The sequence below is a fragment of the Marmota marmota genome, unplaced genomic scaffold, assembly GCF_001458135.2.
Source record: "Marmota marmota marmota unplaced genomic scaffold, marMar, whole genome shotgun sequence".
NCBI classification, from domain to species: domain Eukaryota; kingdom Metazoa; phylum Chordata; class Mammalia; order Rodentia; family Sciuridae; genus Marmota; species Marmota marmota.
In genome coordinates, this window is record NW_025999977.1 from 26,609,392 (window position 1) to 26,621,975 (window position 12,584).

Genomic DNA, 12,584 nt, shown 5'->3' on the forward strand with positions numbered 1-12,584 from the left:
CTGTGTTGTGTTGTTTCTCACTTTTATCATTCAACATAAAGTTTTTGAAATCCACCCATGGTATATGTATTCACAACTGATTTCTTTAATTAAGTAGTTTATCTGTTCACCTGTTGAGGGATGCCTAAATTGTTTCTAATTCGGGGCTGCTATGATCCTGTAGTGCAAGTCTTTTTTGTTAAGGTATGTTCTTGTGTCTTTGGGGCTAATATCTAGGAGTGGAATTGCTGGGTCATAGAGAAGGTGTTTAGTTTCAATAGATACTGCTGGCCTCCTTTCTAAAGCTCCTGTATGCTGTACAATTTGGCATCTTAACAGACACGTATGAGCGTTCCAGTTGCTCTACATCCTTGTCAGCACTTGGTGTTATCGGTCTTTTTAATTTTAGCCATTCTAGTCTACATGAGGTAGTATTTCACTGTAGTGTTTGTGACTGGTTGCTTTTTTTAAAAAATATATTTATTTTCTGTAGTTGTAGTTGAATACAATAACTTTATTTTGTTTATTCATATGTGGCGCTGAGGATCGAACCCCAGGCCTTGCACCTGCGAGGTGAGAGCTCTACTGCTGAGCCATAACCCCAGCCCCATGACTGGGTACTTTTTAATGCATGAGCTCCAAGAACTGGGGAAAAAAAACTCCTGTCTAATCCAATTCTTATATTTGTCCTGCAGAGTCCATTAAGGGACATGATCTCCTGGAGACCCATAGCTGCTTGGGCAGAGGCAGGAGGAGAATATAGGATTCCTGACTGCTAAACGAGTGCTGTCTCCTTAATGTCATGATGTCATGCTGTCCCTTTGGCCTACACCTGGTGAACCTCTATGTGTGACAAGTATGGGTCTTGTCTGCCCAGGACCATTCAAAATCGACCTGGAAGGGTGTTTATGGAGAGTCCCTGCCTCTACCCAAGCAGCAGCATCCATGGACCTCTGGATTGACAGATTGGGCTCAGGGCTCAGACTTGAGAGAGAGATAGTTTACAAGTGTGTATACAGGGGTAGGGGACGGGTGGCTGGCTACTCCTTGGCTCTTACTCCAAGGACACAGACTAACCCCAATGCTTCCTCTGCTTCAGCCACCCATAGTGCCTTGAGAATTTTCTAATCAAATGCAGAGGGGATGCAGGGTGGTGGAAAGGAGGCGACAGGATTCCTGGGGCTTCCAAAGTCCTCTGTTGTCTATAAGCGTTCTCCTGAGTGTGGTTTTAAAGATCTTCAGCGTATCTTTGTATTTGGATTTCCTCATTGTGTGCATTGTACTCCTGCAATAATGGGCTCCTGACTATCCATTGTTGCCTCCCTTGTCCCCCGTCATCCATACAGTCCAAGAGGTCCCTTCAGACTGTGAGATTGTTTTCTCCAGAGATGGTAAGTATTCGTCATGTATTCACACCAACATATTTATCTTCACCACGTGCTCTTCGTCTTGCCCTGTAACACTTCTCCCACTGAAAGGAGAGATCTCAATGAATCTGGGCAGGGGCTTATAACTGCTCTGACCCTACAGACTATGGCGAAAGTGAGGATTTTTGATGCTAATTTATATAAAGGCTATCATTTCTACCTAGTTCTCTTTTTTTGGGGGGTTGTTCATCCCAGGAACCTAAGCCACCTGCTATGAAGAAGCCCATGTGGAAGAGAACAGAGGCCCCAGTTTACAATCACTCTACCATTGGATTTGTGGGTGAATGAGCCTTCGGATGACTCCCCATCTCAGATTTCAGTGCTTCCAGACAAGGCCCCAACCACAGAGAGCAAAGACGAGCCCTTCCTGTGTGCCCTGCTTGGATTCCTCATAATAAATGGTGTTTTAGTCCAGTATTATGATAATTTGTTTTGAAGCTATAAGAACTGGAATGCACACAATATTTCTTATACTGTCTCAGTGTTAGTTCACACTCCCCTCACCCCATACCCAGAGAGACTCCCAGACGGCACCTCAGCACCTCTGCTGAGCCCTCCCTCACCTCCCTCTGCACTGAGTTGGATGTTCCTCCTCTGAACCCCAGAAATCTGCCCAGATCTTTATACCTTCCACTCTGCATTTCAATGTCTCATTTGGATGTTTGCATCCTCCACAAAAATGGGCTCCCCAAGAGCTATCACAGTAGATGTTTCCGTCTGGGTTTCTAAGATTCTGGCATATTACCTGTTTGTTGGAAGATGGCCTGTCCCTAAAACAGAGGGAGTAGGGTCCTAATGAAGCAAAATTCAACTTCCTGTTCTCCGTTCTCATTTTCTCTGGGCCAGAGCTTGAGCAAGAGTAACCAGAAGAACAAGAGAGGGTCTTTCCCTTCAGGGATTTTCACTATGATTTGGGAGAGTAGCAGAAATACTGGAATTAGACTAGCACTTGATGAAATGAGATTTGTAGTCCCCAGAAGGGAGAGAGAGATGTGCCTAGGATGGGTGGCCAGGGGAGGCTTCCTGGAGGAGCCAAGGGCTTGGATTTAACAGTGCCAGAGTTCTAGGACAGGTCCTCCTCTGATAGAACTCCCAGCTTGCTGTCTTCACCCCCATCTTGGTGAGGCCTGAGCTGAAGTTGTGTGTGTGTGTGTGTGTGCACACATGTGAAGTCAGGGAAAGGCTATTGGCACACCTCCCTCCTGGGAGAGAGACTCAAGGACAAGCCCAGTCTTAACTGTCTCCTTGGTTTGCCCGTCTCTCTTCCCCTTCTTGCAGGCTGAAAGAAGAACGGGGAAGAAAAATGAGGTATTTGCACCACCAACTGGATGCACACCCTACAATGTGTGCTATGGTTTGGATCTGGAATGTCCCCCAAAGCCTCATGTATTGAAGGCATGATCCCCAATGCAGCCATGTTCAGAGATGAAGCTTTTGGGATGGGATTGGATCATGAGGACTCTGACCTCATCGATGGAGAATCTCCACTGATGGATTAATAATTTGATGGCGTTATGGGGAGGTGTTGAAAACTTTGTGAGGTGGGCCTTTGTTCAAAGAAGTAGGCCATTGGGCACTTATTCTTGAAAGGTATGTCATGTCCCTGAACTTTTCCTCCCTGCCCCCTCCTAACCCTCCCCTTGCTTCTGGGCTGCCATAAACTGATCAGCTTTCCTCCCCCATGCACTTCTGCAATGATGTTCTGCCAACCAACCATAGATTAAAACCTCTGGAACTGTGAGCCAAAGTAAATCTTTACTCCTTTAAGTTATTTTTCTCAGGTGTTTTGTTACAGTGATAAGAAGCTGACTAACACAATGTGGGTGGCCCTCAGAAACAGTGCTGATTGAAGAAAGTAAAGAACAGAATGCAATCCATGGCACAATACCATTTATGTAAACTCAAGTTGCATGCACACAGAACAGCAGCGTATTTTTGACAGGGACACGTACAAAGATGTGATGTCAAACATATTGATGCAGTTGCTTAATTGAGGGATTGGGGAGACTTAGGGTAGTAAATGAAAATTAAAGGAATAAATAAATGAGACAAAAGAGGGTCTTTTCTTAGAACAGTGATAACACTGTGCCATTGAGAATAATTAATTGCACTTCTACACCCGAGGACCAAACAAAAAGTCAGAACCAAACTCAGTCTTGGAAATGACACCACCCTAGTTAGGACAACACTCATATCTGTATGAGTGGGAGGGAGAAGGAACATGGGGCAGGGATTTAGCTGTAGCTGTAGTGTTTTATTTCTTTAAAAGAGATAAGGTATCTGAATCCAAATGGCAAAATGTTAATATTGGTTAATGTGTGGATTTCTGTTAGATCACTTTGTGCACATTTTAAATATATCATAATTTAAATAAATATTTTACAAGGCAAGACTGTGGCTTGCCAAGCCAGCTAATTCTGGCTCTTTCTTAATTCATTTCTGATCCTCGGTTGGCCTCTGAACAATTTTATAGAGTTGAATGACTGCTCTCTACTTTGGTGACAGTTCCAATAAAGAGAAGAATATGAAGACTTCAACTTTTCGTTGAATGACTGGCAAATGTCAATGCTACATAGAGGGTGAAATGAGATGGCTGAACACTCACAGGGATCTTGCTCCTGAGTGGTTAGATCAGATTGACTTGCCAGGACTTATTGGGTAGGTCATACACTATCTATTGGCCTTCCTGACAAATCCTAGACAACGATCTAGAACTTCTGTAGGCAGCTCTTGGAGGGCTTCACAGCTCACAATAAAGACCTTTTCTCTGGAAGCCACCCTGACACCTTGGTGGGGGTACTAAACAATGACTAGAGAATAGACTCTGTATTCTATGACCCGGCGTTGGTCATAGCTCATTGGCTAAGAGGGAGCATTGGAACCAAGCTGGACCAATCGGAATCTTCCTCTCAAGATCTTTGCATTTTGAACCAAGGCAGAGACTGGGGGCTTTTAGGATGGGGTTGCTCCATTGGGAATGTCCTAGTGGAGAGATTCATTGACTCCAGATGCTTAGGTCCTTTGGAACTGCCATAGCTCTGGCCTTCCCAGAGGCTCAATTTCTCACTCTTTTCTTGAAATTTAATAAATTTATTATTATTATTTGTCAGGGTTGATTTCTATGACTTGTCCTATGGAGGAGGTTAGTAGATTATTTTATTATCTCCCAGCCTCCCCAGTGCTGCGGCTAATACAGATGGTATCTTTATTGAGTTAGAAAAAGGACACCCCCCCCCTTTCTGGGCAAACAAATTAGAAAAAGCTGTTCTTTCCTCTCAGCCAACACAGCCCCTTCGCCAGGGTGAAAGGTTTGGCCAGTGGAATGTGGGGCTGGGTTTCAGGCCTCCTTTTGCCCCTTTGGTGCAGTATGCGGGCTACATAAGCATTCATGGTGGCCGGGGCTGCCGCCTCTTGTTTCTACGCGGACTTCTCCTCTGCATCAAGGTGTCACTCAATATATAAAGCATTGTTAAATCTTTGTGGATGAAAATGTGTTTAAAGTCAAGCCTTAAAGGAAATTTGGGAAAACTCTATGCATGGTGAAGTCCATTAAACCTTATCTTCTTCTGATGAATAATCCTCAGGCGTTAGAGGAAGCTTCCTTCAGTCTGCAGGATTTTGTTGTTGTTGTTGTTTTGCCTGCTCCACCACTGAGTTATCCCCCAGGCTTTGGAAGACATTCTTGAAAGATCTAAGCATACTCCTCTATTCCCTGTGGGAACCAAACTAGTGAGAAGGTGCAAGATCACAGGAGCCAGTTGACAAGGAGGTGTCTGCAGGCCACAGGGAAAGTGACACGGAAACCATCCCCGGAGGCACTGATGGCCACAGTGAAGAACTTGATCCCAAGGAGAGAGGACTTGAGAGGAGGCTGCCCAGCTCCGGTTCACTCACTCCCTTAACGGCCGGCAGCCGCTCCATACCCTGGAAAACACTTGCCGTCAGTCTGAATCCTACTACTTTTCTGAGAAAGCTGAGTAGGTCAAAGCAAGTAGGGAACTGTTCCAAGCAAAGGGACACCCCCCGCCCAAACTCTTGAAGTATGTAGACCACCTGGGTAATTACAGGAGGCTGTGCAGGGCTCGGGGTGTAGCATGGTGCTAGTGTGCATCCTAGCAGAGAGGTGGCCCTGGGTTCCATCCAAGAAGGAGGTGGGAGGGAGAGGAAGAAAGTCAGTAAGAGGAGAGGAGAAGAAGAAGCACTCTAGACTAGCAGTGAAGGATTTAAGTCCAGGACCAGATTGCCTGGGTTCGTCTGAACTCTTGTCACTTTCCAGCTGTGTGGCCTTGGGTATATTACTTAACCCCTTAAGTGTTTTGAAACATGTACACAATCCTTTGACTTTGTTCCCATTAAGAAGAAGGTGTATGTTCCCTCCCTTTGAACCATAGTGAGAATTAAGGAATTCCAAAATCTCCAAAAGGGGTGAAAAACATAGCAAAAATGATGCTGGGTAATTTCCAAGGCTACCTTGGAAAAATCCACACCGTTTTCTTTTCTTTTTGGTACTGGGGATGGAATCCAGGGGCACTCTAAAAACTTTGACTTTTTTTTTTTAATTAAAGCAATTTTGAGATAGGTTCTACCTAAGTTACTGAGGATCTTGCTAAGTTGCTGACATTGGCCTCAAACTTGTGATCCTCCTACCTCAGCCTCCACAGTTGCTGGGATTACAGGTGTGTGCCACCACACCTGGCCCCATGCAGCTCTGAGAATTCCTTTTGGGCCATTCATGCTGGGATCCTTCAGCTGCCATGAAAAAATATGTGGCTACCCTGAGCTGCGTCATAGGGAGAGCATATATGAAGTGAGAGATGGCCCAAGAAGCCCTGCCATCCTGCCCTAACTGATTCCCTTGCCTAGGCCCTAGATACGTGAATGGAGACACATTGCAGTTGATCCCAGCTGCAGTTCCCAATGGACAGCAAACTCACCAGAGATCATGAGTGAGAACTGTGTTGTTTGGATCTCATCAACCCCTATATTCATGGGCAAAATAAATGACTGTTATTGTTTTAAGAGCACTGTTTTGGGTTGTTTTGCTATAATGCAATGAATAGCCAATACAGACTTTTGATGCCTGGAAGCAGACTGTTACCATAACAATACCTTCCTAATCTATGGCTTTAAGGATGTGGTGTGGGGAGAAATGATAAAGGCTTTGAAGGTGCTGTTATTGGAAGCTACTGGGAAGGGCTTAATGGAAAGTGAGAAAATGTTATTGGAAGCAGGAGAAAAGGGGGCCTTTATTATATAGTACAAGAAAGTTTAGCAACATTGTCACTTGATGAGATATGGACAATAGGAAATGTGCCCAAAGAATTGTTTGGGCTAAGGAAATTTCTAAGCAGACTTTTGGAAGTGCCCATTGAATTATTTCAGTTGCACAAGACAAGGGCAGGGAAAGATGAATTAAAGGGGAAACTTTTGACTTTTAAGGAAAATTTACAGAGAATATAAAAGCCAAGGACTTGCTGGGTTTGCAAATAAATCTGTTTCTCATGCGCAGCTTCCACTAACGCGAAATTGTCCTCAAGGTATGAAGAGGCTTCAGGGCAAAGAGCAAATCCAGATAAGATCCTTCATTAAAACCTCAGAAAGACCTAATGCTTCATAAAACCTTTCATATAGGCCAAGGCCCTCTAAACATCTCACAAGTATGTTTCACAGATTCTCTTCATTAAACAGAATCTTTAGGGAATTATCCCATATTAGCCTCACAAGAAGCTCAGGGTAGAGAAGGGTTTATTTTGATGAAATCTGTGAGGGTGACTTTTGACTAATGAAGTGAGCCCCAATAGGACATCCATAGGAAACCCAGTAGAATTATATTGTCAGAAACACCATCAACTTGAACTACAAGGATGGACTAGCACAAAGTGAAAAAAGACCATCAGACCCCCCACAATTCTGTGGAAAAGAAGCAAGTGGAAAAAACTACTCAGCTGCAACTACCAGTGGTATTTTATAGAAAAGGAAGGATGATTTTCAGAAAGTCGAACCCAGAGAAACAGAGCCAAGAGCCACGGAGAATCATCCCCAGGGAGTAAGAGTGGACCCCAATCCAGAAACTGGCAATGGGTACTTGGAGGGATTTCAAAATTGCTATGGTCCAAGGACGGTGGTGTGCCTCCTTTTTAAATGGGAGTGTTCATAACGGTCATCCCAGTCCTGTTCCATCATTGTGTGTTAGGTGGTTTGTGGTTTAGATATGAGGTGTCCCCCAAAAGCTCATGTGTGAGACAGTTAGAGAATTTTCACAGGTGAGATGATTAGATTATGAGAGCCTTCACCTAATCAGTGGATTAATCCATGATATGGGTTAACTGGGTGGTAACAGTAGTCAGGTAGGGTGAGATGGAAGGAAGTAGGTCATTGGGGGCGTGTCTTCTATGTTTATATTTTGTCCCCAGCGAGTGGAGCTCTTTCTGCTTCTTGGTTGCCACGTCCTGAGCTGCTTTCCTCTGCCACACCCTTCCATGTTCTGTCTCACCTCTTGCCCAGAGCTATGGAGTGGGCCAACCGTGAACTGAACCTCTGAAACCATGAGCCAAAATAAAATTTTCCTCCTGTGTTTTTCTTGTCAGGTCTTTTGGTCACAGTGACACAAGGTTGACTACAACAGGTTATGTAAGAAACAGATAACTTGTCCTTTTAGTTCAAAAGTCTTCAGATAAAGAGGAATAGAATCAAGGAGTTGTGCCTGAGGCATTGCATCTGAGGAATCTCCTCTACACCTGGAAGGTTCGGATGATGGGATTTGGATCTCTGGCCTCAACCTGATACTATACTAGATAAGACTTTCAGGGATCATTGGGAGGGAAGAAGTATATTTTGCTTGTGAGAGGAGTGTAAATAATTTTTATCCAGAAGATAAACAGGGGTGGTTTTAAACAGAGCTTAAATTGGTCAACACATTCCCTATCAAGAAATGGAAGAAATCCTCACCCCCTGGATTTCAAATGGACAGGCCTTTGTTCCCATTTTAACAAACAGGACATGGTAGAAAATGACACTACATGACTCCAAGGCTGGGTTAGAAGAAGTGGCACAGATTCTATCTTGCGCTCTCGCTCTCTCTCTCAAGATCACATGCCTTGGATCCCTGAGTTTCTGGGCAGGAAGTCCAGTTCTTTCTTCTGTGTAGGAAGTCCAGCTGCCATGTTGGGAAGCTCATGTGAAGAGGCCACATAAAGACAGAGGCCTGAGGAAGCCCAACGGCTCCAGCCCCCATTTGCTTGAGCCCTCCCAGCCCAGGTGCCTGAGATGTGAGAAGAGTCCAACTTTAGCCAAGTCTGACCCTGAGTCAGAACAGCCCAGCTCACACACTGAAATCATGAATGGAGAGAAATGGTGATTGTTTTTAAGCTTCTAAGCTTTGTTAGAGGGGTGTTGGTATTCCGCTATAGATAACCTCTTCAAGCAACATCTTATTTGTCTAAAAATAGGGCTAACAATCAGCTTTCCATCAGATGGTAAATGAGGAAGGAGTAAATGAGTTGAAGTTTGTAAAGTACTAAGCTCAGGGTGTGGGACATAAACAAGTCTTTGTGGAGTTTCTCAGAGGCTGTTTTCCTGAATGATAACTGTGAATCAAACAAAAATGACATTTAATTTACATACACTCTATTTTAGAAGTAACCTACTGTGTGTTTGACAGTGACTTTTTGTTGAATACAGTGATTTTTAATTCCTCAGAGAAAATTCTAGGTGTAGCTCTCCAGGGCAGTGTTTTCCTACTTCTTGTTACAGTGGGATTAAGTGTCCTTGTATCTGTAAAGAGAAAAGAGAAGGATCAACTCTGAAGTTGATCTATCCTGGGTTTGAAATCGAGCCCCTCCGTGTCCTGATTGTGTGGCAATGAACTGCTGTTCCTGCCAACTTCCTTATCTGTGAAATGGGTTCAACACCGAGGCTTCAGTGCAAAAAGCAAACATCACGTTCTCCCTGCAGCACCTGGCACATAGTAGGTGCTGATGAGCTGTTAGTGTGCTGCGACGGGGACAGAATTCCTAGAAGTGATAGGGAGCAGAGTTAGTAGATCACAAGGATATGGACTATTTGTGGTTCCATGAAAATGAAATTCAAAAACAGGCAAAATTAACTGATGGTGAGAGAAATTCATAAGGGTGGTTGCCTCAAGGGGGATGGATAATGCCTGGGAAGGGGCACCAGGGAACCTTCTGGAGTATTTGAAGGTGAGACATAGGTACAGAAAAGTTTATGAAGCCAAATCATCAAGATCAGTGTGCGTCACTGTGTATATTACTTCCTTAAAAAAGTTGAAAACATGGTAGTGTGTGTTCCCTTCACTCAGGAGTGATCTTTAGGAATTCAGGCCCTCTATTCCCCACACCCCTAGAGCAGCCAGAGTAACTAAGTAACAGCACTTTTTTTTTTTTTTTTGTAACGGGGATTGAACCCAAGGCACTTAACCACTGAGACACACACACCCTCAACTCTTTTTATTTTTTAGACAAGATCTCACTAAGTTGCTTAGAGCCTCACTAAGTTGCTGAGGCTGGACTTGGACTTGGGATCCTCCTGCCTCAGCCCCCTAAACTGTTGGGATTACAGGTGTGTGCCCTGGTGCCCGGCCTGGGTAACCATATCTGTCTGCTTGCATGAGCCGCCTTTCATCATCAGGCATGGTCTGGGCTGAGTCCCAGCATGGGCGCCATGTTCACCCTCTGCTCCTGAGAGGGCAGAGGGGCAGGGCGGTGGGCACTGGGCACTGGGCACTGGTGAATGCGTGTGGGATCTAACCAACCACACTCAAAGACCCAAGGCTGCTGGGGGTCGTGGCGTGTTTGAAATGAGGGAGCAACAGAAGGATATCCTTAGCAGGATGGGCCTGGTTCCTGGAAGGAGAGCAGGAGGGACGGGCACAGAGAGTCTGGGCTGGGCAGAAATCAAGACCTTGATCTGCTCACAACCCTGCTCTTTGGGTCCCGGAGCCATGACGTCCTTCAGAGTTTCCATTCTCTGAACTGCAGCTGTTGGTTACGTGTTTCATTCAAAGTGCTTCGCAGGAAGCAGCAGGCTCCACATTCCAGAGTTTTTAGTCATTTTTTCTTTCAGAGCTTTGGGGCTGGGATTAGGACGTTCTTCAAACCACACTGTCCTCGGCTGGGCTCCCAAGAGGAAGTGGGTGGATCCCTGGGGGAAGAGAACACAGGCCTAAATTCAGGGATGGAATGAATAAAGATCAAGGCCAGCACAAGTAAACCCCTGGAGATCAGCTGAGTGAGGCCAGGTATGGAGAGCATGTGGGGTGGCGGCTCTTGCCCACCCCGGCCACAACCTAAGGAACACAAGAGTGTCTGGTGTGTGTGTGTGTGTGTGTGTGTGTGTGTGTGTGATATGTGGTGTAGGTCAGAGTAGAGCCAGTGGCAGCATTTCCTCCCCATGGACCCACTTACCCAGGCTCCCTTTGGTCACTGTCCTCTGGCTGAGGCAGAGAGGGACCTGGGGCTTCACATGATGAAAGGGCCACGGTGACATACGCTCAAGTTGGGGCACTTCAGCAAATGGACCACACAGATACATGAACTTAGGGAAACCACACCAAATGTTTGTTAGAGTGCCTGCTACAGTCCTGGCACGAGGCTGGGTGTTGGGAACACAGCAGGGGACCAGGCAGACTCCATCTGCTCTGTCACCATAGGCCTGGGAAATGTGGCTTGTCAGGTGCTCACTGGGGTAAGGGGACAGAGAGCAGGTTAAGGCAGTGGGAGCTGGTAGAGGTGACTCCAGTGGGCAGGAAGGGAGCAGGAGAGTGTTGCTGGTGGCACAGGGCACGTAGATGGCACAGTACAAAAGTACAGAGGAGGGTCAGGGCCCAGGCAAGAACCTGGGTGAGATGAGGTGGCTGAAGCTCTGGAAGGGAGACGTAATGGACAGGAGCAAAGTCCCAGGGGTCCTGAGGCAGGGCTGCCTTCTCAGGTGATGAAAAGTCCAGGGGCAGACGAGAGAAGAGGGGGAGACAAAGGAGTCAGGGGTGAAAGCCACCCAACTCAGTGCCACCCTCTCCTCTGAGCAACTGGGGCAAGAGGAGGAAAGTCCATGATAAGAATCCAAACACAGCCTGGAGGGTAGTGCTCGCCTGTAATCCTGGCGGCTGGGAGGCTGAGGCGGGAGGATCATGAGTTCAAAGCCAGCCTCAGCAATGGCAAGTCACTAAGCAACTCAGTGAGACCCTGTCTCTAAATAAAATACAAAATAGGGCTGGGGATGTGGCTCAGTGGTCGAGTGCCCCTGAGTTCAATCCCCGGTATCCCCCCCGCCCCACTCCAAAAAAAGCACCCAAATCCAGCACTTTAAAGATGACAAGTGGTTTTGTTCTCAGTAGCAGGCAGAAGTTTTACTGTGGCTCCTAAGATTCCACATTCCGATCCTTGAATAGAATGAGGCGGCAAGCCCATGACTCTGTACCATTATGTGGCCAAAGGGATTTCAAAGACATAATTAACAGACTATGAATTAGGTGAGTGAGCTTATCAAGAGAGAGATTGCCTGGTAGGTGGCCTGAAATTCGTCCCAGAAGCCTCAAAGAGACAGAGGGTTTTCTCTGGCTGGTGGCATGACATGCATGACAAGAAGTCATTGGTTTCAAACATGTGTGTGTGGGGGGACTCAAGGTACCTTGAAGATGGTACTTGAAGATGGAGGGACCATATGAAGAGGATCTGAGAGAGAGGAATTCTGCTATAACCTGAGTGTGCTTGGGAGCAGATTCTTTCCCAGAGCTTCTAGATATTCACTTCTTGATTTTTGGCCTTGTGAGACCCTCCTCAGTGGGAACCCAGCTGAGCCCACCTGAACTTCTGACCTGTAAAGCTGTGAAATAATCAACGGGTGTTGGTTTAAGCAGATAACTTTGTGACAATTTGTTCAGCAATAGTAGAAAATGAATATATTCCTGCTTTATCACTGCACCCGAGAAGGACTGTGGGAAAGTCCAGTGACCCTCTCTGTGCAGGTTGGAATCCGAGAGGTGAGGTGTCTGTCCCTGTCTGCAGGTATCCAGCTGGGACTCAGGCCAGACCCCGCTGGTTTTAGGGCTCTTTGTATCACTTCTACCCGAACAGCCACAGATGAAGTCTAGACGCTTGGCTTTGGCCAAGGGTGTCTTGTCTTCCCCCCCACCCAGCGGGGGGGGGGGGCTGCCTCTCCCAC